We start from the raw sequence: 26,152 nt of genomic DNA, 5'->3' as shown, positions 1-26,152 counted from the left end.
CTATGGCATCGACCGCCTCTATGGGTTGGTTTGACTCTGCCGCAATATCCAATCCTAAAAAAATCAGTGTTGTTGGTAACTGAAGTATTAGTCGTCTTCCCAGAGGTCTTGGTCCCAGTCTCTATTTGGTCCCTGCCCTTCCCCAGGCGACGAGAGGAAAAAGAAGATAGTTGGTTCCATATATATATTTTTCCAGAGGAGTAGTCAGTTAGGTCTCTGTGCCACTTGTGTTTTTTTGAAGGTTCCAGTTCTTCTTTCAATTTTGCCAGATATGTTGTTTGTTTCTCTCTCACTCTTTCATGTATCTCTTTATCAGTTGTAGATAATAGAGTTTCCACTGCTAGCAATTTAGTTTGAGTATTGTTAATGTCCTTTTGTAGAAATTCCATGTTCAAAATAATGAGGTCACATGCATATTTGTTGGAAATCATTTCATACCGTGATCTGTAGTCAGGATCTGAGGCATAAGCGTTGTCCCTAGGTTGTGATCGCAAGCCTCTAGGAATTCGTTGTACACGGCAGTATTCCCGCAGAGTAGTCAAATGTAGTTTCAAAGAAAGTAGACGTTTAGATTCGTTCTCATATTGGCGTTGTAGATCCACAATAGATGGTGTATGTAGAAAAGTGGCGTCCTCACCAGGGTCACCCATGAGCCGGTCGATCTCATCGGCTGAATAGGAAAAGGTGCTCATGGAAATCACAGTGTCCACAATGGATGATCCAAGGGGTGTAGTAGCCATATTGGGGGAGTGCAGGCTCAGGTGACCTTTATTGATTTTATATTGTATACCATTCTCTGTTGTACCTATGTAAAAAATCTGCATAGAGATGTTTTTAATATCACTCACTTGTACCTGGATGACTATTGTACATCCCCTAATATCATTGTGATGCACTTTATGCACTGGCACTTTATGAATGTTTACATAATATTTTTAATTGTTTGTAATTAAGATTGATTTGCTTCACCCTCTATATATACCTTGATGTGATCACTGTTATTTAGCTTGAGAATGGTGTTGTGAGAACACCGAAACGTCGCTGCTGTTTGCTTTTGGAATAAAGCCACTTTTTTGATTTTTCACTACTATTGAATGCTGCGGTCATCCTTTCTTCTCTGCATGAATTGGACCCAAGACCAGGGTCCCAAGACTGCCTGCAACATACTTATCCTATCGGAAGTGCTGCCTATCGCTTTAATCTCTACCTAGATAGATAGATATGAGTTAGATAGATATGAGATAGATAGATAGATATGAGATAGATAGATATGAGATAGATAGATATGAGATAGATAGATAGATAGATAGATGATAGATAGATATGTGATAGATAGATATGAGATAGATATGATATAGATAGATATGATATAGATAGATAGATAGATATGAGAGATAGATAGATAGATAGATAGATAGATATGGGATAGATAGATAGATAGATAGATAGATATGAGATAAATAGATAAATAGATATGAGATAGATATAGATAGATACGAGATAGATATGAAATAGATAGATAGATAGATAGATAGATATGAGATAGATATGAGATAGATAGATAGATAGATATGAGATAGATAGATATGATATAGATAGATATGAGATAGATAGATAGATATGAGAGATAGATAGATATGAGATAGATAGATAAATAGATATGAGATAGATAGATATATATGAGATAGATAGATATGAAATAGATAGATAGATAGATAGATATAGATAGATAGATATGAGATATATAGATATGAGATAGATAGGAGATAGATAGATAGATGTGACATAAATAGATAATATAATAGAATGATTCCAATTATTTTATGATACATTTATTTTACAAAAAGGTCCTTCAAGATGGACCTTTGGAGATGTAGCGGAGGGTTTTGCATATCATAGCTCACCCCAAATTTCTATAAATGATAAAGCTCTAATTAGTTCAATGACAAATTCTAATCTGTCCCCTCTGTATTAGGATCTGTGTCCACAAAATATCTTGAGCCATGTTCTGCCAGGTGGACAGATCTCATTTGTACAATGTAGCGGTGAGTCAATCATATTCACACGACAACTTGTGTTAGGTAGTTTTTGTAGCCTTGGGTGCCCTGATTCCAACTAAGGTGTTTTCTTTAGTTGCTGCTGGTTTTACTATTATGTTGGCAATCTGTACTTTTTTGCAAAATAGTCAAATGGGGGGGGGGGGGGGGGAACTTTATTTAAGCCTCTATGCCGGATTCATGGCCCCAAAGCCTCTAATCACACCCCCTGAGTATCTTTTACACCCTCCCAGCCATATTCACACTGCCTCAGCATGATTCATGGTGCCTAAACCTTATATTCACACCCCCAGCCTAATTTATGCCCCCAGCCTGATTCACGCCCCATCAGTCTTATGTTTATATCCACTTGATCCTTATTCACACCCCACAGCCTTCACATCCCTTTTTGAGGGAAAGGTTGACATCATTTACTAAATATAAGATGTCAAAAGGTAGTACTGTGAAACAACCATTTTGAGAAGACCACACCCCTATCCAGACCCCATTTTCTGTGTACGATTTTCAGTTCCACCATTTATTATGTATACTGGCCATCTTCTTTACATAAACATTTTTTATGTAATTGTAGGTGGTCTTCTTGGTGAAGTTTCCCTTTATTTATTAAATAAACTTGGTGTAATATTTTGGACATAGCTTTTCCCCAGGCTTGAGTTTGGGCTTGTGATGGGATTATTCAGTCACTACCACCTAATACAGATTTATAAAACATTGCTCTAATTTAAACTAAAACATTCTAATCTCCAGAACCACATGTGTTATATCCTATTCTCTATTAGGGTCATTTCAGTAGGTGGATATATTGATGAAGGTATGTATATAAAAGGATCAATCATACAAGGTAGTTAAAGGGGTTATACTGTAAATCCCAAAAATATGCTTTTTCCTATTTTATCTTTCCCTGAGTTGCATGCACTCTGTCTTTCACTCCCACCTGACTCCACATAACAACTAGTCAGTATTGATGAGCAGCATTGCCCATATTCAAATTCACAATATTTCGTGAATATATAGACGAATATTCGTCCTATATTCACGAATTTCGGGTATTCGTTATATTCGCATATTCGCATATGTGAATATTCGCATATTCGCGTATTCGAGGAAGAAGACAGTGAGGGGTTGAGCAACTTTACTATTGGTTGCTAGGGATGTTGTTGATAACCTCTGACAAGTGTATTTGCATCATTCTAATTGGCCCACAAGTGAAAAGAAGGAACATGCAAATATTCACATATGTGAATGTGCGCATATACGGAAGAAAGTGAATATTCACAATTTCGAATATATAGCGAATATATTCGCAATATTCGTGAATTCTAGAATTTGCGATATTCGCGATAAAAATTTGAAATGCAAATATTCGCGCCCAACACTACTAGTCAGCTGTAAATATAGTCCACAGTACATTCCCTTCAGTCTCCTTCCCCCTCTTGCAGCTGTAAATGCAGTTCCCAGTAAATTCCAAGCCAATCTCCTTACCGTTTTTGCAACTGTATATATCGTTTTTAGTAAGTTCCCTAGTCCATTTAGTTCCTCCCTCTGGTAGTTAAAATTGATTTCCTATTAAGTCTTGACTCTCCAGTCAGCCTTCTTCCCCCTCTAGCAGTTGTAAATATATTCCCAGTCAGTCTTCTTCCCCCTCTAGCAGTTGTAAATATATTCCCAGTCAGTCTTCTTCCCCCTTTGGCAGCCATATATATTGCTCCTCGTAAGTACTCCTGCAGGCAGTTGAATAATAGTTGAATAATAGTTAAGAGCTAATAATACTTGTTGGTGGCCCCCTCCACCTATGCACAGAATAAAACATTAAAGGGTTCAGAATAATGATGCAAAACAAATTTTTATTTATTAAAAGTAGTTAAACTTGTATACATTTGGTATAGCTGAAATTGTACTCACCCACTGAATAAAACCAATATGCGATGTGTACTGGGCTCTTCAATTAGAAATAAATAAATAAAACATTTTATGAAAAATAATTAAGAAAATAATGCTGTGTCGGACAGAGCTTACATGTTGTTTTTTATTTTTTATTTTTTTTATTTTTTTATTATTGCCAAAATCACTAGTATTAAGTAAGATTAGAACTGAACATTAGAACTGATGACTCCTCTGTATTCCAGATATTAGAATCTCTAAAATGTACAGAAGCATTAGAAGGCTGAGGGGCATTTCCATCAAAATGTGATAAATCTTACAAGGTGGTGGTGGTGGTGGTGGTGGGTGTCTAATCTCAGATGATCATCTAAATGGAGGGAAGTCACCCCCCTCAAGAAACAGCAACCCAGTTTTATGCAAGTGAAAACATCTGTCAAGGAGCCACATTGCTTAAAGGGGTATTCTGCCCACAGACATGGGGATAAGATGTCTGATCAGGGGGTATGGCATGACATCACGTTTTTGGCCATGGAAACCCAGCGTCCTAAACATACTGTTCAGAATGCTGAGTGCTGCACGGAGAACGTGAAGGGTTCCATCAGTGAGAGCCCCATGATCAGACATCTTATATGCTACCCTTTGGATAGGGGCTTAAGATGTCTGTGGGCGGAGTACCCCTTTAAATAGTGGGGTCCGGAAATGTGTAGCCCAACAGGATTAGAGAATGATCATGGGAGCTTTGTGTTGGCCAGCTCGTGTACACAGTCAGGGGGCATTTACCTGGAGATGGAAGACTATAGGAGATGATGTGCTGTTTTATTTTCCCCCTGTAAACCTAAACGATTAGCAAAAAACAGAGACCTATCCAGTTCTGTAAATGAGGATAAGCTGATGACTTATCACTAGGTCCTTCTGGCTGTAATAGTAGGGAGCCCTCCGGGTTGCTATCAGACCTGGCATTGGCTAGTCTGACCATTGAAGTTTAACCCCCCCCCCCCCCCCCCCCACACACACACACACACACACACACACTTTCTGCTATTTACCCTTCAACAGGAATCTGTACTTCACTGTCAGGGACTCCCAGGGTGATACCCTCACAGTCTTTATTACAAACAGCTGATGTTTTGAAGGAATGGTACAGAAGGAGTAGACAGAGAGTAAAGTCGTAAAAGCTGAGGTCAGGACAGGGGAAGTTCGGTTGTCAGTGTAAAACTAGCAGATCATCAGGACAGACAGACAACAAAAGAATGGTCGTAGGAAGAGGAAAACCGAAAGAAGCACTTTTTTTTTTTTGTCTTTAACATGCAGTCACTGACCATCACTAGTCCTACAGCCCCACTTGTTTCATTCCAGTGCAGCTGCATCCATGTGTTTTATTACTTTAGTTTGGTCATGTGATCACAAGTCTGACTCTCCAAATGTTCCAGTGCCTAATGGTTACAACAGGATGTCAGACTCCTGTGGATTACAAAATGACATCATCACCAACCAGATCTCCTCATACTAGCTCCCAGACCCCTCCGTTCTCAGCTCCATTTTCTATCTTTATGACATTAGGACATATAGTAGATATACTGTACATCTCCTCTGAGGCTGTGTTCACACATTGTGTTTCTTGATGCTTTTTTCTGTGATTTTCCCCAAATCATGGCAGAAATGGAGATTGTACTGCAGTTATGCTTAATATGATCAAAATGTGTCATTGTTACCATGGTTTTGAAAAATCACTGCAAACACAGCTTAAATGCAATAACATGCAGCATACATTCAACATGTGCACACAGCCTAAAGAATCTTCATAAAATACCTAAGTTGTTATTATAGGTCAAATCACTTATGTCTCATGGCAATGTTTCTCTAAAAAAAACACTATTTAAGAAAACGCATAAAATCTGCACAGCGTAAACTGACACCAACCCACTTATGAGTCTAACTAGTTCACCTGGGTGATCTCCAGCACCAGCATCCTGATGAGATGACCAGGTGCAGTGATCAAATACCCCATGCTCTGCCAGATGTAGGCTGCATTACAGAACCCACATCATTGTGCATTTGTAAAATGGAGCCTCATCTCATGCCTGACAAAATAAAGAGGTAAGCCAGATACATACACAAAAAGCTCTACATTATTTTCTAATTTAACAGTGAACGGTACATCACTCGGGTATCTCCAGTGCTCGCATCAACAATGAATGGAGTACATGCTATCCGCCGCTCCATTTAGCATGGAGAGTTGGGGCTCTGTCCTAGAGATCGTGGGGGTCCCATTGGTTGGATACTACGCAATCAGACACTAACCCCCTACTTCAGGATAAAGGATAACATTTTTAGGCCCTGTGAAGGTTAAAATACATAAATCCATATCACAGGCACTTAGAATTCGATGGAGGGGTCCTTAAATAGGCCAACTGCATAAGCAGGATATGGTCCTCAAAAAATCCTCTCTGGATATTTAGCACCTTAGGGCATGATGGGTGGTGATTGTGACATGACTGTAGATCTATCACCTAAAACCCTACTGCTCCAGGACCTCCACCACTTTGTCCTCCATTTGTTCTGATAGGGCATCTGGAGTCCTATCATATTACATCCTCGGATCTCTCTCCCATTATTATCCTTCTTTACATCTGCTGACATATCTAATCCTAGGCGTGCGCCTACTTGTCCAAGAACATTACTATGATATGTTGTGATTCAGAATATGCAAAAATAATGAAGGTGTCCGAATCTAGAAACCAGATATTATGTAGAAATCTCTCATTCCTTGCGGCATTGGCTTTTGATGGATCTTCCCAAATTTTGCATGACAGGTTTACTGGATGAACATTGTACATTTCACCTGAAATTATAATACAAAGGAAAACAGCACAGCGGGAGCCCAAATGTTTGGTGTAAGCGTGAAGGGATCTCATCACCAGTCCCCTCCGACAGTATCCAATATAGTTAGCTCTCACTTTACGTCATAATGGCTCTTTTTCCACTCTTTTCGTTCTCTTGACGTGATTGTACCTAGATTATTATAAAAGCTCACACAACCTAACAGATACATCTCTGTGGTGAGCTTGGGGGATGTAGGGTGAACAGGGGTGAGGCAGAGTAGTGTTGCAGGGTTTAGAATTAACCCTTGATTGTCGTGACGCCAGGGTAAGGGCTTCCTCTAGACATATAAGTCCTACCGCCACCCGTCCCAAGAATGATAGGGAGGAATAAAGGATTGTCCACAGCCAGAATTGTAATAAACTCGAAATAACGTTACTGCAGATTTTATGCAGGATGAATAACAAACAGTCTTTACAGAGGATCGGGACTTAGGCTCCTCACAGGTTGGCTGAGCCTTTGTAGTAAATAAGCTTTGATTCTTTTTGTACTCTGTTCCACTGAATTTAGGGGTATGTTTAGGTTCAGTAGTCACGTAGGATTGATGAGATTTGAGCTGGATTAACTCACGGTTTAACAAGGTGCTGAAGTTGTAGGCTTCAGGCCTAGATTGCCTTGTCACTGCGATAACAGATCTGCTTACTTTGAGATCCCAAGGGAAAGAGCTGTTGCTTGCTTTGCAACCAGGAACTAAGAGAGAGAGAGACATTATTGGATACAGCACCCTTATATACAGAAGGGGCAGGATCAAAGCTTATTGGTCCCCAAACCTGTCAGTTCTAGCACAAAGCATTATGGTTACATCACATGACCTAAAGGTCCTTGAACCTTAGCATAACACAATTATTAACGATCACATGACCTAAGGTCCTGTACATGTATTTACACTATACTAAGGGTTATAAAATATATACATTTTTTATGACATTAGGAGGCGACTAGGGGTTAACCCATCAGGAAAGCCCTACCAGCTGTTACGCCGAGCGCTCCGGGTCCCCGCTCCTCCCCGGAGCGCTCGCTACACTCCTCTCACTGCAGCGCTCCGGTCGGTTCCACGGACCCGGGGCGCTGCGATACCGCCTCTGGCCGGGATGCGATTCGCGATGCGGGTAGCGCCCGCTCGCGATGCGCACCCCGGCTCCCGTACCTGACTCGCTCTCCGTCAGTTCTGTCCCGGCGCGCGCGGCCCCGCTCCCTAGGGCGCGCGCGCGCCGGGTCTTTGCGATTTAAAGGGCCACTGCGCCGCTGATTGGCGCAGTGGTTCCAATTAGTGTTTACACCTGTGCACTTCCCTATATCACCTCACTTCCCCTTCACTCCCTCGCCGGATCTTGTTGCCTTAGTGCCAGTGAAAGCGTTTCCTTGTGTGTTCCTAGCCTGTGTTCCAGACCTCCTGCCGTTGCCCCTGACTACGATCCTTGCTGCCTGCCCCGACCTTCTGCTACGTCCGACCTTGCTTCTGTCTACTCCCTTGTACCGCGCCTATCTTCAGCAGCCAAAGAGGTTGAGCCGTTGCTAGGGGATACGACCTGGTCACTACCGCCGCAGCAAGACCATCCCGCTTTGCGGCGGGCTCTGGTGAAAACCAGTAGTGACTTAGAACCGATCCTCTAGCACGGTCCACGCCAATCCCTCTCTGGCACAGAGGATCCACTACCTGCCAGCCGGCATCGTGACAGTAGATCCGGCCATGGATCCCGCTGAAGTTCCTCTGCCAGTTGTCGCTGACCTCACCACGGTGGTCGCCCAGCAGTCACAACAGATTGCGCAACAAGGCCAACAGCTGTCTCAACTGACTGTTATGCTACAACAGTTACTACCACAGCTCCAGCAACCATCTCCTCCGCCAGCTCCTGTACCTCCTCCGCAGCGAGTGGCCGCTTCTGGACTACGACTATCCTTGCCGGATAAATTTGATGGGGACTCTAAGTTTTGCCGTGGCTTCCTTTCCCAATGTTCATTACACTTGGAGATGATGTCGGACCAGTTCCCCACTGAAAGGTCTAAGGTGGCTTTCGTAGTCAGCCTGCTGTCTGGAAAAGCCCTGGCTTGGGCCACACCGCTCTGGGACCGCAATGACCCCGTCACTGCCTCTGTACACTCCTTCTTCTCGGAAATTCGAAGTGTCTTTGAGGAACCTGCCCGAGCCTCTTCTGCTGAGACTGCCCTGTTGAACCTGGTCCAGGGTAATTCTTCCGTTGGCGAGTATGCCGTACAATTCCGTACTCTTGCTTCTGAATTATCCTGGAACAATGAGGCCCTCTGCGCGACCTTTAAAAAAGGCCTATCAAGCAACATTAAAGATGTTCTGGCCGCACGAGAAATGCCTGCTAATCTTCATGAACTTATTCACCTAGCCACTCGCATTGACATGCGTTTTTCCGAAAGGCGTCAGGAGCTCCGCCAAGATATGGACTCTGTTCGCACGAGGCGTTTCTTCTCCTCGGCTCCTCTCTCCTCTGGTTCCCTGCAACCTGTTCCTGTGCCTCCCGCCGTGGAGGCTATGCAGGTCGACCGGTCTCGCCTGACATCTCAAGAGAGGACACGACGCCGCATGGAGAACCTCTGCCTGTACTGTGCTAGTACCGAACACTTCCTGAGGGATTGTCCTATCCGCCCTCCCCGCCTGGAAAGACGTACCCTGACTCCGCACAAAGGTGAGACAATCCTTGATGTCCACTCTGCTTCTCCACGTCTTACTGTGCCTGTGCGGATGTCTGCCTCTGCCTTCTCCTTCTCTTCTGTGGCCTTCTTGGACTCTGGATCTGCAGGAAATTTTATTTTGGCCTCTCTCGTCAACAGGTTCAACATCCCAGTGACCAGTCTCACCAGACCCCTTTACATCAATTGTATAAACAATGAAAGATTGGACTGTTCCATACGTTTCCGCACGGAGCCCCTTCTAATGAGCATCGGATCTCATCACGAGAGGATTGAACTTTTGGTCCTCCCCAATTGCACCTCGGAAATTCTCCTTGGACTTCCCTGGCTTCAACTTCATTCCCCAACCCTGGATTGGTCCACTGGGGAGATCAAGAGTTGGGGGCCCTCTTGTTCCAAGGACTGTCTAAAACCGGTTCCCAGTAACCCTTGCCGTAACTCTGTGCTTCCTCCAGTAACCGGTCTCCCTAAGGCCTATATGGACTTCGCGGATGTTTTCTGCAAAAAACAAGCGGAGACTCTACCTCCTCACAGGCCTTATGATTGTCCTATCGACCTCCTCCCGGGCACTACTCCACCCCGGGGCAGAATTTATCCTCTCTCTGCCCCAGAGACTCTTGCCATGTCTGAATACGTCCAGGAGAATCTAAAAAAGGGCTTTATCCGTAAATCCTCCTCTCCTGCCGGAGCCGGATTTTTCTTTGTGTCCAAAAAAGATGGCTCTCTACGTCCTTGCATTGACTACCGCGGACTTAATAAAATCACGGTTAAGAACCGCTACCCCTTACCCCTCATCTCTGAACTCTTTGATCGCCTCCAAGGTGCCCACATCTTTACTAAATTGGACTTAAGAGGCGCCTATAACCTCATCCGCATCAGAGAGGGGGATGAGTGGAAAACAGCATTTAACACCAGAGATGGACACTTTGAGTATCTGGTCATGCCCTTTGGCCTGTGCAACGCCCCTGCTGTCTTCCAAGACTTTGTTAATGAAATTTTTCGTGATCTGTTATACTCCTGTGTTGTTGTATATCTTGATGATATCCTAATTTTTTCGGCCAATCTAGAAGAACACCGCCAGCATGTCCGTATGGTTCTTCAGAGACTGCGTGACAATCAACTCTATGCTAAAATTGAGAAATGTCTGTTTGAATGCCAATCTCTTCCTTTTCTAGGATACTTGGTCTCTGGCCAGGGACTACAAATGGATCCAGATAAACTCTCTGCCGTCTTAGATTGGCCACGCCCCTCCGGACTCCGTGCCATCCAACGTTTTTTGGGGTTCGCCAATTATTACAGGCAATTTATTCCACATTTTTCTACCATTGTGGCTCCTATTGTGGCTTTAACCAAAAAAAATGCCGATCCCAAGTCTTGGCCTCCTCAAGCGGAAGACGCCTTTAAACGACTCAAGTCTGCCTTCTCTTCGGCTCCCGTGCTCTCCAGACCTGACCCATCTAAACCCTTCCTATTGGAGGTTGATGCCTCCTCAGTGGGAGCTGGAGCTGTCCTTCTACAAAAAAACTCTTCCGGGCATGCTGTTACTTGTGGGTTTTTTTCTAGGACCTTCTCTCCGGCGGAGAGGAACTACTCCATCGGGGATCGAGAGCTTCTAGCCATTAAATTAGCACTTGAGGAATGGAGGCATCTGCTGGAGGGATCAAGATTTCCAGTTATTATTTACACCGATCACAAGAACCTCTCATACCTCGAGTCTGCCCAACGGCTGAATCCTCGTCAGGCCAGGTGGTCTCTGTTCTTTGCCCGATTTAATTTTGAAATTCACTTTCGGCCTGCTGATAAGAACATTAGGGCCGATGCTCTCTCTCGTTCCTCAGATGCTTCTGAAATTGAACTCTCTCCTCAACACATCATTCCTCCTGACTGCCTGATTTCCACTTCTCCAGCCTCCATCAGGCAAACTCCTCCAGGAAAGACCTTTGTTTCTCCACGCCAACGCCTCGGAATCCTCAAATGGGGTCACTCCTCCCATCTCGCAGGTCATGCGGGCATCAAGAAATCTGTGCAACTCATCTCTCGCTTCTATTGGTGGCCGACTCTAGAGACTGATGTGGTGGACTTTGTGCGAGCCTGCACTATCTGTGCCCGGGATAAGACTCCTCGCCAGAAGCCCGCTGGTTTTCTTCTTCCTCTGCCTGTTCCCGAACAACCTTGGTCTCTGATTGGTATGGATTTTATTACTGACTTACCCCCATCCCATGGCAACACTGTTATTTGGGTGGTCGTTGATCGATTCTCCAAAATGGCACATTTCATCCCTCTTCCTGGTCTTCCTTCAGCGCCTCAGTTGGCTAAACAATTTTTTGTACACATTTTTCGTCTTCACGGGTTGCCTACGCAGATCGTCTCGGATAGAGGCGTCCAATTTGTGTCTAAATTCTGGAGGGCTCTCTGTAAACAACTCAAGATTAAATTAAATTTTTCTTCTGCATACCATCCTCAATCCAATGGACAAGTAGAAAGAATTAACCAGATCTTGGGTGACTATTTACGACATTTTGTTTCCTCCCGCCAGGATGACTGGGCAGATCTTCTACCTTGGGCCGAATTCTCGTATAATTTCAGAATCTCTGAATCTTCCTCCAAATCCCCGTTTTTCGTGGTGTACGGCCGTCACCCTCTTCCCCCCCTCCCTACCCCCTTGCCCTCTGGTCTGCCCGCTGTGGATGAAATTTCTCGTGATCTTTCCATCATATGGAGAGAGACCCAAAATTCTCTCTTACAGGCTTCTTCACGCATGAAGAGATTCGCGGATAAGAAAAGAAGAGCTCCTCCCATTTTTTCCCCTGGAGACAAGGTATGGCTCTCCGCCAAATATGTCCGCTTCCGTGTCCCTAGCTATAAGTTGGGACCACGCTATCTTGGTCCTTTCAAGATTTTGCGCCAGATTAATCCTGTCTCTTACAAACTTCTTCTTCCTCCTTCTCTTCGTATTCCTAATGCCTTTCATGTTTCTCTTCTTAAACCACTTATCATTAACCGTTTCTCTCCCAAATCTGTTCCCCCCACTCCTGTCTCCGGCTCCTCGGACATCTTCTCCGTCAAAGAAATTTTAGCATCTAAAAAGGTCAGAGGGAAAACCTTCTTTTTAGTGGATTGGGAGGGTTGTGGTCCAGAAGAGAGGTCCTGGGAACCTGAGGACAATATCCTGGACAAAAGTCTGGTCCTCAGGTTCTCAGGCTCCAAGAAGAGGGGGAGACCCAAGGGGGGGGGTACTGTTACGCCGAGCGCTCCGGGTCCCCGCTCCTCCCCGGAGCGCTCGCTACACTCCTCTCACTGCAGCGCTCCGGTCGGTTCCACGGACCCGGGGCGCTGCGATACCGCCTCTGGCCGGGATGCGATTCGCGATGCGGGTAGCGCCCGCTCGCGATGCGCACCCCGGCTCCCGTACCTGACTCGCTCTCCGTCAGTTCTGTCCCGGCGCGCGCGGCCCCGCTCCCTAGGGCGCGCGCGCGCCGGGTCTTTGCGATTTAAAGGGCCACTGCGCCGCTGATTGGCGCAGTGGTTCCAATTAGTGTTTACACCTGTGCACTTCCCTATATCACCTCACTTCCCCTTCACTCCCTCGCCGGATCTTGTTGCCTTAGTGCCAGTGAAAGCGTTTCCTTGTGTGTTCCTAGCCTGTGTTCCAGACCTCCTGCCGTTGCCCCTGACTACGATCCTTGCTGCCTGCCCCGACCTTCTGCTACGTCCGACCTTGCTTCTGTCTACTCCCTTGTACCGCGCCTATCTTCAGCAGCCAAAGAGGTTGAGCCGTTGCTAGGGGATACGACCTGGTCACTACCGCCGCAGCAAGACCATCCCGCTTTGCGGCGGGCTCTGGTGAAAACCAGTAGTGACTTAGAACCGATCCTCTAGCACGGTCCACGCCAATCCCTCTCTGGCACAGAGGATCCACTACCTGCCAGCCGGCATCGTGACACCAGCATGGAGGAACTTACGACAAAGGTACGGGACCAAGTCCAGTACCGGGACACCACATCTCCTATTTATAAGACTGATTCTGTTCACAACATAACAAATGGGTGCACTGGTTACATTTATGGGTGCACTGGTTACATTTATGGGTGCACAGGTTGCATTTATGGGTGCACTGATTACATTTATTAGTACACAGATTACATTTATGGGTGTACAGATTACATTTATTCTCACTGTACTCACTATAGTAAGAATATTTTAGGCTCTGGTGGAACAATATCTGTGGGGTGCATACCGTTTCCAAGCATAGCTAGAACTCTGGAGGACCAGATGTGCTCTATATCCCTACAGCATATAACTAATAATGTAGCTTATGCTATACCACGGTAATTAAACAAAATGATCCATCTTTGGGTTTGGAGACTAGAGAGGAAACTGAAATGGTTATAAATTATATCTCTTTATTGCTTAGTGATCCAAGGGGCATTGTATGCTCAGGAAACAAAGAAAACATTAATAATATAATTACATTGTATATCACCTCTTTCTTCTGCACGATCTGTCATTAGATGGAGAAAAGTTAATGATGCACACTGGGGAGGGTAGGTGTCTCCGTAACTCTCCTTCCCAGCATGCAGCAGTGTCTCTTCTCACCCCATGCCAGATCAGGCAGAAGAGGGAGGCCATATACAATGCCTTTGAATAAAGTAATTGCTCAGCCAACAACTATCTCCCCCATTACATACATGTAGAAGCTCCTCTGGTGTCAGACCCTTCTCTTCCCTGACATCATCTATCACACAGGTCTCCAACCCAATCCTCAAGGCCATCAATAGGCCAGAATTTTATTTTTTTCCAGTTTTATTTTAATAGAGTAACTGATAAAACCTGGAATGTTGGTGGGCCTTGAGGACTGCATTGGGACCACTAAATTATATTGGAGGGAGAGTTGGGCCGCCCCCATACAGTCAACTGGTCTTCTTGAAGTTGGTTTGCCATCTCTTTTCAAAGTATATATTTGGGCCTTATGGCCTAATGTATATAGCTGAAATTCTGCTCCAGAGCAGTAATAGCTCCCCTAAGGGACTAGAAATAACTATGTAGGTACATGTTGGGTCTAAGTCTGCCTGGTAAAACATGGAGGCCACATTGCTCTGTACTTAGGAGTTAAGCAGCCACCATGCATTGATGTTACAGGGTCATGCACATGACTCGGATGTGTTCTGGTGATACTCAGCTTTTTGGTTATTATTGCCTATCCCCAGTGCATCACATTTACTTAAAACCTTGAGGTTATTCATATAGAAAAGATGAGGAGGAGGAAGTGCAGGAATGTTCCTAAAAACCCCACAAATATTTATATTCCTCTCACAAAGCAACTTTGCTTTGTTAGAAAATCCTTTGAAAGAAGACCTGTGGCCAACACTTTTTTTTCTTACTACATCTACTGTTCCTGAGATATGAGGGTTTATAGTTTGTCTGAGAATTCAGGAAATCAGATGGGCGTAAGCCTAATTTTAATAATGGGAGTGATTATCATGTGATGGGCGGCATTAAGCAGTTGGTGATGTGTATAAGACATACATGGCCCTCATTGTACAATATTAACACCCCCTAACTGTATAATCCCACCCATTACCTGATAGTCCCTCTAATTTTATTAGGCATAGGGGCGGCAACTGGAGGGAGGGCTTAGGTGCAGAAAGACTGGGAGCAAGGTCTCATGGGAGATGTAGTATTTTGCCTCATTATGCACACATCCTGCACACAAAAGGAATGAAACCGACCATGGGCTGCAGGGGCAGAACGGCTGGACCGATTTGGATGAAACGCACCTCCATTGAAAAATAGTAAAGCAAGCTATATTATGCTACATTTGTATTCATGCATTACAATACTCCTTTAACTAAAATTTCAGACAAACTATAAACAGTTAGGAACGGAAGGGCGTATAAAGAAACTGTAGAAAGGTGTTATGCTTTTTATTGACAGTGAAATCTTGGCCACAGGTCCTCTTTAGGAGCCTTTCATTGATTGACCAGATAAATAATCATTGGATTCTTTACTGTAAAAGCAGTGAAACTATAGAACTCATTGACATTGAATGTTTTGATGGTTAATTTGTTGGACAATTTTATAGAAAAGGATCTGGATGCCTTCCTTGAAAGCCTTAAAGGGGTACTCCGGTGAAAACCTTTTTTCTTTTAAATCAACTGGTGGCAGAAAGTTAAACATATTTGTAAATTACTTCTATTAAAAAATCTTAATCCTTCCAGTACTTATTAGCTGCTGAATGCTACAGAGGAAATTCCTTTCTTTTTGGAACACTGATGACATCACGAGCACAGTGCTCTCTGCTGACATCTCTGTCCATTTTAGCAACCGTGCATAACAGATGTATGCTAAGGGCAGCATGAAGGCTAAGTGGTTAGCACTGCTGCCTTGCAGTACTAGGGACTTGGGTTCAAATCCCACTAAGGACAACAATAAATAAAGCATTATTATTATAATAACGTCAGCAGAGAGAACTGTGCTTGTGATGTCATCAGAGAGCATTCCAAAAAGAAAAGAATTTCCTCTGTAGTATCCAGCAACTAATAAGTACAGGAAGGATTAAGATTTTTTAATAGAAGTAATTTACAAATATGTTTAACTTTCTGCCACCAGTTGATTTAAAAGAAAAAAGGTTTTCATCGGAGTACCCCTTTAAGATCACACATTATATCTCCTGGATTACTGGAGATGGGACGTTGATCCAGGGATTTATTGATTGTCAGGAAATACATTTTCCCCAGATAAGGAGAATTTCTTTCTACCTTATTAGAGTTTTTTTTTTTGCTTTCCTTTGAATCAACATTACAGGATAAGAGGTTGTACTAGATGGACTTATCTCTTTTCGACATTACTGTTCATTTGCTCTATTTCAGTAGAAATTAATTTCGCTGTAATCCTGTGATATAACCGCAAGGAAAGAAAGGTAGAACATGGATTTTTGAAAAAAAAAAAAAAAAAAGGAGTAGCAGTTTAATGTAATGGACTCAGACCCTGCTTACATTTTTACCTCTTTTTTTTTGTCTTTGGTTCAAATGTCTAATTGTGGAGGGGCTGACCGCTGGAACTCCCCCGCCCTGGGGCCCTGGCTCGGCACTGGTCCTGTAAATGATGTTTTGCACCCAGCTATGTCTCTCCCTCTTCCATAGAGTTGAATAGAGGGGGCGAGTTTCACCCAGCTTCCATGCTGGCTGTGACACATGCATTAGAGCTGCAGAGCCAGAGCTGAGCCAAAGCCCCGCACCGGAGATCGCAGGGTCCCAGCAGTCAGACCCCCTGCAATCAGACACTTATCCCCTATGCGCTGAATATCTTCTTTAAGTAGTTTCTAAAATATCCCCTCGGTCTCATCTTTCATCTTTAAATGTTAAGGTCCTTTAACCTTTCCTGGTAAGTTCTATCCTGCAATCCATGTACTAGTTTAGTAACTCTTCTCTGAACTCTCTCCAAAGTATCTATATCGGCCTCCAGTAATGTGCACAATACTCCAAATGCGGTCTAACCAGTGCTCTGTACAGCATCATCAGCACTTTCTACTGCTAATACCTCTCCCTTTACACCCATGAGTATCTCCCTCTCTACTACTAATACCTCTCCCAATACACCAATGAGAACTTCCCTCTGTCTACTGCTAATACCTCTCCCTATACACCCATGAGCATTACCTCTCTACTGCTAATACCTTTCCCTATACACCCATGAGTACTTCCCTCTCTAATGCTAATACCACTCCCTATACACCCATGAGCACTTCCCTCTTTCTACTGCTAATACCTCTCCCTATACAACCATGAGCAATTTCCTCTCTCCTGCTAATACCTTTTCCCATACACCAATGAGCACTTCCCTCTCTACTGCTAATACCTCTCCCTATAAACACATGAGTACTTCCCTCTCTACTGCTAATACCTCTCCCTATACACCCATGAGCACTTCCCTCTCTACTGCTAATACCTCTCCCTATACACACATGAGCACTTCACTCTTTCTACTGCTGATACCTCTCCCTATACACCCATGAGCACTTCCCTCTTTTTACTGCTTATACCTCTTCCTATACACCCATGAGCACGTCCCTCTCTACTGCTAATACCTCTCCCTATACACCCAAACATTCTGCTAGCATTTCCTGCTGTTCTATGACATTGTCTGCCTACCTTCAAGTCTTCTGAAATAATGACTCCTTGTCACGATTCGGCTCAAAGGTTGTGGATCCACTGTGTCAGCGAGGGATTGGCGTGGACCGTGCTGGTGGACCGGTTCTAAGAGGCTACTGGTTTTCACCAGAGCCCGCCGCAAAGCGGGATGGTCTTGCTGCGGCAGTAGCAACCAGGTCGTATCCACTAGCAACGGCTCAACCTCGCTGACTGCTGAGAAGGCGTGGGACAGAAGGACTAGGCAGAGGCAAGGTCAGACGTAGCAGAAGGTCGGGGGCAGGCAGCAAGGTTCGTAGTCAAGATGGATAGCAAAGGTTCAGGTAACACAGGCTTTGGACACACTAAACGCTTTCACTGGCACAAGGCAACAAGATCCGGCAAGGGAGTGCAGGGGCAGTGAGCAGATATAGTCTGGGAGCAGGTGGGAGCCAATTAAGCTAATTGGGCCAGGCACCAATCATTGGTGCACTGGCCCTTTAAGTCTCAGAGAGCTGGCGCGCGCGCGCCCTAGAGAGCGGAGCCGCGCGCGCCAGCACATGACAGCAGGGGACCGGGACGGGTAAGTGACCTGGGATGCGATTCGCGAGCGGGCGTGTCCCGCTGTGTGAATCGCATCCCCGACGGCCATGACAGTGCAGCGCTCCCGGTCAGCGGGACTGACCGGGGCGCTGCGGGGAGAGAGACGCCGTGAGCGCTCCGGGGAGGAGCGGGGACCCGGAGCGCTAGGCGTAACACTCCTAAATCCCTTTCCTCAGATACTAAGGTTAAGACTGTATCACATATTCTATACTCTGCCTGAGGGTTTTTACGTTGTATAGACTATATGATACAGTCCTAACCAGATATGATAGGTCTTGCTGTTGGGCAGTGCCGAAATGCAGCAGAAGAATGGCGAAAATAAGAAAGTAGTACCCTATGCCCTAAAAATGATATGGGTGCATAAAGGGAAGGGGTTGTAATTCTATATCTCTGCATATGCATTCTTGTTATGTTATTCTAGGAATGTATCTAAAACGAAAACGCAAAAATAAAAATGGGCTGTGTCCTCAATGGGGTTAAAGTAAAAATTTGAAAAATCTCTTTAAGAATGTATTAGACAGGAAATGCATGTATTATTTATTTATTTATTATACATCTGATAGATTGGCTGATAAGTGTATATTTTTTGCAAAACAAGCTTGATAAAAGTTGCCAAGAATTTCTTGGCAGGGCGCGAGGATGCGTACAACTTGGTTGTTAACAATTTTTCCACCGTAGCCGATTTTGCAGATTAAAACCCCACATCCATGAATTGACCTGCAAATGGCTCTTGTGTCTTTGTGAATGCCAATGACTCTGTGTGATTCATAGCTACATGGACAAGTGCGTGTGAGCTCCGTGCTTCTTCTAATCCGCATCAAGTTGGGCTTATAAAACCTGAAAAGAATTAAGTTAAAAAAAAACTTCTTTAGAAAACAACACATTTATGTCTTTACATAAAATTGTAGAGCGGAACGCTACACAATACGGGAATTAATACCACCGCGGTTTAGACCTAGACACTTAAGTGAAATAAAAAAGACCCATAAATCATGTTGGAAAAAAGACCCATAAATCATGTAAAATGAATCTATTCCTACTGAACAGGGTTGTTTTAACCCACTGGGGACTTTGTCCTACCCCCTATTACATTGTTTTCCTCTTAAAGGGGAACTCCGGTGGAAAGAAGTAGAAAATAAATGTTTTCAAATCAACTGGTGCCTGAAAGTTAAACAGATTTGTAAATTACTTCTATTAAAAAATCTTAACCCTTCCAGCACTTATTAGCTGCTGTATAAAACAGAGAAATGTGTGAATTTCTTTCCAGTCTGACAACAGTGCTCTCTGCTGACACCTCTGTCCGTATCAGAACTGTCCAGATTAGAATCATATCCCCATAGAAAACCTCTCCTACTGGGCAGTTCCTGACACGGACAGAGGTGTCAGTAGAGAGCACTGTTGTCAGGCTGGAAAGAACTTCACAAATTTCTCTGTAGTATATCTGTAGTATATAGAAGCTGATAAGTACTAGAAGGGTTAAGATTTTTAAATAAAAGTGATCTACAAACCTGTTTAACTTTCTTGCACCAGTTGATTTGAAAAAACTTTTTTTCCACCGGAGTTCCCCTTTAAGTCAGTAGTCTTTAATTTGTTGTCCTCCAGATATTGCAAGACTACAACTCCCAGCATGCCCGGACAGCCAACGGCTGTCCGGGCATGCTGGGATTTGTAGTTTTGCAACCTCTAGAGGGCCCGCAGTTTGGAGACCACTGTCCTTAGGTTATGTTTTTGTCGAATTTTTTTAGCTATTTTTCCGTTGTCTATCTTGCTGCTTAAAAACAGCTGAAAAACAATGTGTGGGAACATAGCCTTGCATTTGGAAATAAAAAAGATGTCACACCACCCCTATCGGTCAAGAAATGTTTAACTATTAAACTTGTTTAAATGGGCTCTATCAGAATGGAAAACTTTTTATATCTTGTATATCTCGGCAAAACATTAATCTTTCTAATATACTTCATAAAAAATGTAATCTCTTTTTATAGAAATCATGGCTTATAACATTTAAAAAATGACCACTAGGGGTCCCCATACCATCCAGAACATAATCCTGTCCGGCTGCAGCATCATCTTTGTCCCAGCTGAAGCACAGGCCGGGACAAAGTCTAGAAAGTAAGGGTGGGGCTAGCACTCCTCTGTGCTCACTCCTGTCCTATCAGTCATCAGCATGAAAAGAGAGAGGGGATTACAGAGCAGCCTACTGTGATTGAATGAGGAGACACAGCACAGCAGACTGTAACTGTGACTGTGAAATGGATGCTTGGTGAGTGAGGGTGGGCTCAGTGCTTGCTTCAGACATGTCCCTTCCTGAGCAGTGGATGTCAAAATGAGTGAGCAGCAGAACAGAGGGGTTTTGAGCCAAATAAAGAAGCTAGTCACATTAAAAAAATCTCTATGACCTAGTGAGTAACATATATAAGTGTAATTTTTTTTCTTTGATATGACAGGTACACTTTAAGGGGAACAGGCTCCCATGAAAACACAATCAATAACATATTGTTTTAAAAAGATTAATTGAATCATAGAACCGATTGATTGAAATTGCTGTTAATTTCGGGTTTAGAAGTCCAGTCGGTGGTCCTACTCAGTAGCTGGCTGCCTTTCTTATATACAAGTGCATAAAAGGTTAAAGGGAATCTGTCAGTTGAAAAACAATGTGCAAACTGCTGACAGTGCAGAAAAGCTTGTAGGAAAAGGATAGGGGATAAGATGCCTGATCGCAGGGGTCCCGCCACCCCGTGATCTTGCACGCCGCACCCCGTTAAAATCAGTCCCCGGAGCGTGTTCGCTCCGGGTCTGATTATGGTCGATCACAGGGCCGGAGCATTGTGACGTCACGGCCCACCCCCGTGTGACGTCGCGATCCGCCCCCTCAATGCAAGCCTATGGGAGGGAGCATGACAGCTGTGGCGTCACACGGGGGCTGGGCCGTGATGTCACAATGCTCCGGCCCCCGTGATCGCCAGTAATCAGACCCGGAGCAAACACGCTCCGGGGACTTATTGTAACCGGGGTGCTGCGTGCAAGATCACGGGGGTCCCCAGCGGCGGGACCCCTGCAATCAGGCATCTTATCCCCTTTCCTTTGAAAGGGGATAAGATGTCTAATTGCCGGTGTACCCCTTTAAAGGAAGTTGCAAAAATGGTGTAGCCCTGCAAGCTACATTGTTAATGCAACACCGGGAGTTGTGTAAATAGCTACGCCATTCATACAAATTGCGCAACATCCACAGCTGCGTTCACCTCAGGCGGTCGCCATCGGATCAGAGGGGGCCAGGAAGTTGAAATTTAGAGGCGGAAATACACTTTAAAGGGGTACTCCGCTGAACAAACTGTTCTGAACACTGGAGCCGGCGCTGGGAGCTCGTGACGTCATAGCCCTGCCCCCTCACAACATCACGCCCCCCCCCCCCCCCCAATGCAAGTCTATGGGAGGGGGCGTGATGGCCGTCTTGGCCGAATGTCTGTCTGTGTTTTCCGGACGGACATTCCAGACATTTTTGCCTGTGTAAACCCAGCCTTAATGGAATTCTGATGAGAAGTTAATATCAACACTAGTACAACCACTATATAATGTTTGGCATTGTATTACAGGCACTTGGTATAGAACTAGTGCCATAGCACCCAACAGCTTCCAAGTGGTTGGCCCAGGAGACAATTCCATCAATGTCCATAGTAAGACTATTGCTGTCAACATGCAATGTTTAGTAAAATCTACATAGACCTCTAGCAGGTTCTGCTAAGTAAATACAATCGCCTAGCCAACCTTTGTTGAATCTAGGCCATGCATATATTTTACCTTGTTTGTCATCTTTTCTCCACAAGCTTTCATTTCTTCAAACATAATTCAGCAATTTATATGGATTCGGCGGCGTGAGCCGGTGGGGTTCCTGTAATGAGGGATTTAGCATATTGATTAGTTAACTAGTGTGTTAAATGTTGTTTGTGTTTATTTGTCTCGAGAAGGCGTCTATAATGATGGAATTTTATTCTTGAGGCTGTGTGGGGTAAGACTGCGCCAGATCCTGGCAAGATAGCGTTACAATGAGAAAACACATAACTAAATCTCCAAATAATGATATAGTTATCTAGGGAATTTTAAAAATGTATATGTTGTCTTATATAGAAATACAGCAGTATAATGCGCAAGACATGTCGGCATTGGTATATGCCAATGTTGTAGTATAAACCCTTGCACAGTTGCAAAAAAAAGTATGTGAACCCTTTGGAATTATATGGATTTCTGCACAGATTGGTCATAAAATTTGATCTCATCTTCATCTAAGTCACAACAATAGACAATCACAGTCTGCTTAAACTATTAACACACAAATAATTAAATGTTACATATTTTTATTGAACACACCATTTAAACATTGCAAGTGGAAAAAGTATGTTAACCCCTAGACTAATGACATCTCCAAGAGCTAATTGGAGTGAGGTGTCATCCAACTGGAGTCCAATCAATGAGATGAGATTGGAGGTGTTGCTTACAGCTGCCCTGCCCTATAAAAAATACCCACCAGTTCTGGGTTTGCTTTTCACAAGAAGCATTGCCTGATGTGAGTAATGCCTCACACAAAAGAGCTCTCAGAAGACCTACAATTAAGAATTGTTGATTTACATAAACCTGGAAAGGGTTAGAAAAGCATCTCCAGAAGCCTTGCTGTTTATCAGTCCAGGGTAAGACAAATTGTCTATAAATAGAGAAAGCTGCTACTTTCCCTAGGAATGGCCATCCTGTAAAGATGACTGCAAGAACACAGCGCAGACTGCTCAATGAGGTGAAGAAGAATCCTTCAGTGTCTACTAAAGACTTACATATGGTAATTACATAATAAATTCCCTGTTAGCGAATCTATGATACGTAAAACACTAAACAAAAATGGATTTAATGGGAGGATACCACAGAGGAAGCCACTGCTGTCCAAAAAAAACATTGCTGCACGTTTACAGTTTGCAAAAAAGCACTTGGATGTTCCACAGCAGTACTGGCAAAATATTCTGTGAACAGATGAAACCAAAGTTGAATTGTTTGGAAGAAACACATAACACTATGTGTGGAGAAAAAGAGGCACAGCACACCAACATCAAAACCTCATCCCAACTGTGAAGTATGGTGGTGGGGGCATCATGGTTTGGGACTGCTTTGCTGCATCAGGGCTTGGACCGATTGCGATCATCAAAGGAAAAATGAAAGTTTATTAAGACATTTTGCAAGAGAACTTAAGGCCATCTGTCCACCAGCTGAAGCTCAACGGAAGATAGGTGTTGCAACAGGACAACGACTCAAAGCATAGAAGTAAATCAACAACAGAATGGTTTAAACAAAAGAAAATACGCCTTCTGGATTGGCCCAGTCAGAGTCCTCAAAAACCAATTCCCTTCAGGGCATAAAGCCCTTCCGGTACTAGGCCCTTTACTATGGTTACCCCTTCAAAATATAACTTTTATTAATTTCTATTAAAATATCCCATTAATGTGTTCAAATAATACAAAAAAAAGTGTATTAAAAACACAACCTAGGAATTGAATTTCTGGTCCTACTCAGACCTTATATTATCTGGATGTATTTAATTAAGGATCATATTGTTCATGTCCCTTTATTTCTGGGTCATTATTATTGTTCCCTTCTATGCTCCCTAATAATGACCCAATATACTTCCTAAAAAAAAAAATTATTAACCCTTTAGCACTCCTATGCTCACTCCTGTCCTATCAGACTGCAGCATGAAAACAGAGAGGAGAGGGTTATAGAGCAGCCTGCAGTGATTGGATGAAGAGACCCAGCACAGGGCAGCAGACTCAGGGATGAAGTGAATGCATAGTGAGTGAGGGCGGGTTCAGTGCTTGCCTCGGACATGCCCCTTCCTGAGCAGTGGATGTCAGAATGAGTGAGCAGCAGAACGGAGAGAATTGTGAGCCAAATACAGAAGCTAGCCATGAAAAGCATCTGCATGACCTAGTGAGTAACATATAGAAGCATTATTTTTTATTCTGTGATATGACAGGTGCGCATTAACTTGTAATTTCTATTTGCTTTATTTAACAAGCATTCACAAATCTATTCCTTACTTTATCCAAGTAGGATTTCAATACCCATCACGGTGGAATCCTTTTAGTGCTGCGGTGTCACTTTCAATGTTAGTATTTCCCCAGCTGGAAAATAGCTTCCAGCTCCAGAGCTCACTGGTTCCAGTATAAACGCGCCAGAGAGAACGCTCACAGCAAGTTCTATGTCTAATTGTTCCCATGTGAATGAGGAGGAGGATTTCACTGTCCTTTCTCTGTGTCTGTCTGGAAGCAACTGGATATTGTTAGCAATTGGGAGTTACCAATGGGGGACAGTGTATATATCTATCTATATATATATATATATATATATATATATATATATATATATACACAATATTTTGTATGTAGCACTAATGGTTGTGTACATCCAGTTGTATTCTACAGCAGTGTTTTCCAAACAGTGGCCCTCCAGCTGTTGCAAGACTACATCTCCCAGCATGCCAGGGCAGCCAAAGGACAGCCAGGGCATGCTGGGAGTTGTAGATTTGCAACAGCTGGGGACACACTGTTTGGAAAACACTAGTCTTCAGTTAGTATTGTGTTATTATAGTCATGGTGCATTGTACACTGGCTACAGGGTAAGAGGGATAGCAACTGCATTTGGATCCAAGCATCCTGGGAGCCCACATCTAAGCCAAATGTAAGAAAGCAATACAATGATGTCTTCTAAATGCAGCTTTACATACTCATTCTAGATGTAGCTATATGTTTATGCAAGTTACCGAACTATGCAACACGCACAGCAGCTGAGCGCACGTCATAGCTGTCAGGATGGCCGGTGGTCCCTTACCGTGCTCCGCGCTGTCCAATTGTCGCTCCTTTACTGCAGCCATCCATGGCAGGCAGTAGCAAAGGAGCGCCGATAACACTGATCAATGCTGTGCTATGGAATAGCATTGATCAGTGTATGCAATCTACATATTGCATGCAATAGTGCCCCATGGGGACAAAAAAAAGTGAAAAAAATGTGTCAAAAATTTAATAAATAATAAATGTGAATTAACCCCTTCTCCAATAAAAGTTTGAATCCCCCCCCCCTTTTAGAATAATGTGGTGTATGGGTTGTATGTATGGGTCCCCATAGCCAGAGTCCCTAGGATGTAGGGATCCCTGTCATCCAGTCTACCCCTAGTCGCCTCTCTTCCAGTCTATATATCAGTAATTTATTCAAAGGTTAATGTAAATAGAATAACATATATGTAAATAAATGGTTAATTACTTGTTTTCCATAGCGTTGCAGGACCTGTGGGTCATGTGACTAGGTGAACTCTATGGTATTAAGCTTAAGGACCTTTGGAGGCCCTGTGACGTAAGCAATCCCATTACACCATGTAATGGTGAATGGCAGATGTTCGGACAATCAGATTCGCCACGCCTCATATAAGGGAGCTGCGGCCATCTTATCTCTCTCTTGCTCCTGTACTCCTGACGTGGAAAGACCTGTACAGCAATTATCGCAGTGAGTTAGGCCCGAGCCTTGCGGCAAAGGCTGAACAATCCTAATTATAGAGTGTATCAATTCCCAGACACTCTGCAGCATCACCGGACATAATAATTCCCCTAAATCCGGACGGATCTGCAAATCTCTCCCTAAAACTCGGAGACTGTATAACCAGCTCAAGGTCCGCAACAACTGTCAGTCACTAAGCAACCTAAGGACTGTTTATATGAGACTGTTACTGTGCAGTGGATATTACAAGCACTTCAGTAAAGTTGTTCAAGTTCAAGTTCAGTTATTTTATGCACCTATCGTTACTGGGAAGGGCGGCGATAGGCCGGAACATTGATTCAGCATACCAGCCCTCAGCCTGGTGTCACGAACTATCGGGTTAACATTAACCCCTCATATACCGATATCATACCACCACTA

General features: G+C 43.8%; 1 protein-coding gene and 1 long non-coding RNA gene across 3 annotated transcripts in view; one reads left to right on the top strand and one right to left on the bottom strand.

The window, feature by feature from the left end:
* The window catches only part of GPR78 (G protein-coupled receptor 78), a 64,580-nt gene that overhangs the window by 26,131 nt on the left and 12,297 nt on the right, over positions 1–26,152 (top strand). The gene's annotated exons all lie outside the window — the stretch shown is intronic.
* Positions 18,777–25,879, bottom strand: LOC130353058 (uncharacterized). 2 transcript variants are annotated; one of them, XR_008888434.1, is made up of 3 exons: positions 25,502–25,879; positions 22,007–22,097; positions 18,777–19,045 (listed from the first exon to the last, which is right to left on the bottom strand). It is a non-coding gene; the product is annotated as an uncharacterized LOC130353058 (long non-coding RNA). The 2 variants fall into 2 exon arrangements; XR_008888435.1 differs by lacking the exon at positions 25,502–25,879 and adding an exon at positions 24,283–24,395.

Source organism: Hyla sarda, chromosome 1 (genome assembly GCF_029499605.1).
Source record: "Hyla sarda isolate aHylSar1 chromosome 1, aHylSar1.hap1, whole genome shotgun sequence".
In the NCBI taxonomy this organism is placed as follows: domain Eukaryota; kingdom Metazoa; phylum Chordata; class Amphibia; order Anura; family Hylidae; genus Hyla; species Hyla sarda.
Note: the sequence above shows the minus strand (reverse complement) of the source record. Positions and strands in the feature narration are given on the sequence as shown.